The following is a 3,301-nucleotide window of genomic DNA, read 5'->3' as shown; positions in this document are numbered from 1 at the left end:
TAGTGTTCCGAGGCCATATCTGCATATGCTAGGCTCGTCAAGTTTAACCTGAGTATTCCGCGTGTGCAAAACTGGCTTGCACCCATTTTGTGTGAATGTAAAGCTTATCACACCCGATCATCATGTGGTGTCTCGGCACGACTAACTGTCGCAATGGTGCATACTCAGGGAGAACACTTATACCTTGAAATTTACTGAGAGATCATCTTATATTGTTACCGCCAAACTAAGCAAAATAAGATGCATAAAGGATAAACATCACATGCAATCAATATAAGTGATATGATATGGCCATCATCATCTTGTGCCTTTGATCTCCATCTCCAAAGCACCTTCATGATCACCATCATCACCGGCGCAACACCTTGATCTCCATCGTAGCATCATTGTCGTCTCGCCAACTATTGCTTCTACGACTATTTCTACCGCTTAGTGATAAAGTAAAGCAATTACATGCGATTGCATTTCATACAATAAAGCGACAACCATATGGCTCCTGCCAGTTGCCGATAACTCTGTTACAAAACATGATCATCTCATGCAATAAAATTTAGCATCATGTCTTGACCATATCACATCACAACATGCCCTGCAAAAACAAGTTAGACGTCCTCTACTTTGTTGTTGCAAGTTTTACGTGGCTGCTATGGGCTGAGCAAGAACCGTTCTTACCTACGCATCAAAAACCACAACACGGTATAGTGATTGCTTTTTGATCTTCAGAAAGAACCCTGTTCATTGAATCCGATTCAACTAAAGTTGGAGAAACTGACACCCACCATCCACCTGTGTGCTAAGAACGTCGGTAGAACCAGTCTCGCGTAAGCGTACGCATAATGTCGGTCTGGGCCGCTTCATCCAACAATACCGCCGAATTAAAAATCAACTAGTGACGGCAAGCAATATGTATATACCCACGCCCATAACTCCTTTGTGTTCTACTCGTGCATATAATATCTACGCATAAACCTGGCTTTGATACCACTATTGAGGATCGCGGTAATTTCAAAAAAAAAATCCTACGCACACGCAAGATCATGGTGATGCATAGCAACAAGAGGGGAAGAGTGTTGTCCACGTACCCTCGTAGACCGTAAGATGAAGTGTTATGAAAACGCGGTTGATGTAGTCGTACGTCTTCACGATCGACCAATCCTAGTACCGAAAGTACGGCACCTCCATGATCTGCACACGTTGGGATCGGTGACGTCCCACGAACTCACGATCTAGCAAAGTGTTGATGGAGAGCTTCGTCAGCACGACGGCGTGATGACGGTGGTGATGATGCTACCGGAACAGGGCTTCGCCTAAGCGCCGCTACGATATGACCGAGGTAAATTATGGTGGAGGGGGACACCGCACACGGCTAAGAGATCAATGATCAACTTGTGTGTCTATGGGGTGCCCCCTGGCCATGTATATAAAGGATGGAGGGAGGAGGAGGCCGACCCTCATAGGGCGTGCCCAAAGTGTGGAGTCCTAGTAGGACTCTCTAGTCCTAGTAGGATTCCACCTCCCACATGGAATAGGAAAGGGAAAGGAGAAGGAGAAGGAAGGAAGGGGCGCCCCCTTTCCCTAGTCCAATTCGGACCAGTCCATGGGGAACGGGCGTGGCCACCCTTGAGGCCTTTCTCTCCTTTCCCGTATGGCCCATTAAGGCCCAATACGAATTCCCGTAACTCTCCGGTACTCCGAAAAATACCCAAATCACTCGGAACCTTTCTGATGTCCGAATATAGCCTTCCAATATATCGATCTTTACGTCTCGACCATTTCGAGTCTTCTCGTCATGTCCACGATCTCATCTAGGACTCCGAACAAACTTCGGTCATCAAATCACATAACTCATAATACAAATTGTCACAGAACATTAAGCGTGCGGACCCTACGGGTTCGAGAACTATGTAGACATGACTGAGGCTCATCTCCGGTCAATAACCAATAGCGGAACCTGGATGCTCATATTGGTTACTACATATTCTATGAAGATCTTTATCGGTCAAACCGCATAACAACATACGTTGTTCCCTTTGTCATCAGTATGTTACTTGCCCGAGATTCGATCGTCGGTATCTCAATACCTAGTTCAATCTCGTTACCGGCAAGTCTCTTTACTCGTTTTGTAATGCATCATCCCGCAACTAACTCATTAGTCACAATGCTTGCAAGGCTTATAGTGATGTGCATTACCGAGAGGACCCAGAGATACTGATAGGACATAGACCTGGGGTAGGGTAATAGGCCTGACCTATACGTCCTACCTAAGGTCCTTGCCCTAAAAGCAAAGAAGTTCAAGAGTAAAAAAGGTGGACCCAATAAAGGCGTCGAGCGCAATCCACTCGACCTACCATTCACTCAGAGACTACTTCTTCTTTGAGTCACTCAACTATTCAACCACTCGACCATGTAAAAGACCACTAGACGTACAAGAAGACCTAAAGCCGTTCTGCACAGCAACGGTCGGGCATTTACTTGTATATTTAATGATCATTTGTAGCACTTTATTACAGACGTTACCTGTAACGCTCTCTGTTTAAGAACATTGAACCCTGTGTAACGGAGGGGAGCTGGGGTCCTCGCGCACTCTATATAAGCCACCCCCTCCTCTGGGACAAGGGTTCGCACCCCCTGTAACTCACATGCATATAATCCAGTCGACCGCCTCCGGGCTCCGAGACGTAGGGCTGTTACTTTCTTCGAGAAGGGCCTGAACTCGTAGAACTCGCGTGTACAACTCCTCCATAGCTAGGATCTTGCCTCTACATTCCTACCCCTCATTCTACTGTCAGACTTAGAACCATGATAGTTGGCGCCCACCGTGGGGCCGGTGTCTTAGCGACTTGTTGGAGAAGTTGCGATTTTTCCAATCCCCATCAACATGGTTCCAGGCGGAGGTTTGGCCGAGGGCCGCGAGATCCGTCTCCGTGCGCTTGTATTCGTCACCGACAACTCCGCTTGGCTCCAAGAAGTGCCACTCGACATCGAGGCGCTCCCCATCCGTGGGGCAACGCACTTTCGCGCGTGTGTCCGTGGCGTCCTCCTACGGCAGCCGATGACTCAGTATCGGTCGGCTCCTGTGCTGACCTCCCTCCCTGCAGCCCGCCAGAGCAAACGTTCCGGTCGATCGAGGCTTCAGCGGTGGGTGAGGCATGCGGTGGCTCGCCAGCCGGCCACCCCCCAAGTCGCGGCAATCGAGCCTGTCGAAACTCTCTACGGCATGTTCGACTAGCTCCGTAGAGACTGCATCCGAGTGCGACAACAGCGACCCCGCGGCGGAAGTTTTGATGGTCAATGGACCATG

This window comes from Triticum dicoccoides, chromosome 2A (genome assembly GCF_002162155.2).
Source record: "Triticum dicoccoides isolate Atlit2015 ecotype Zavitan chromosome 2A, WEW_v2.0, whole genome shotgun sequence".
Classification (NCBI taxonomy): Eukaryota; Viridiplantae; Streptophyta; class Magnoliopsida; order Poales; family Poaceae; genus Triticum; species Triticum dicoccoides.
Note: the sequence above shows the minus strand (reverse complement) of the source record.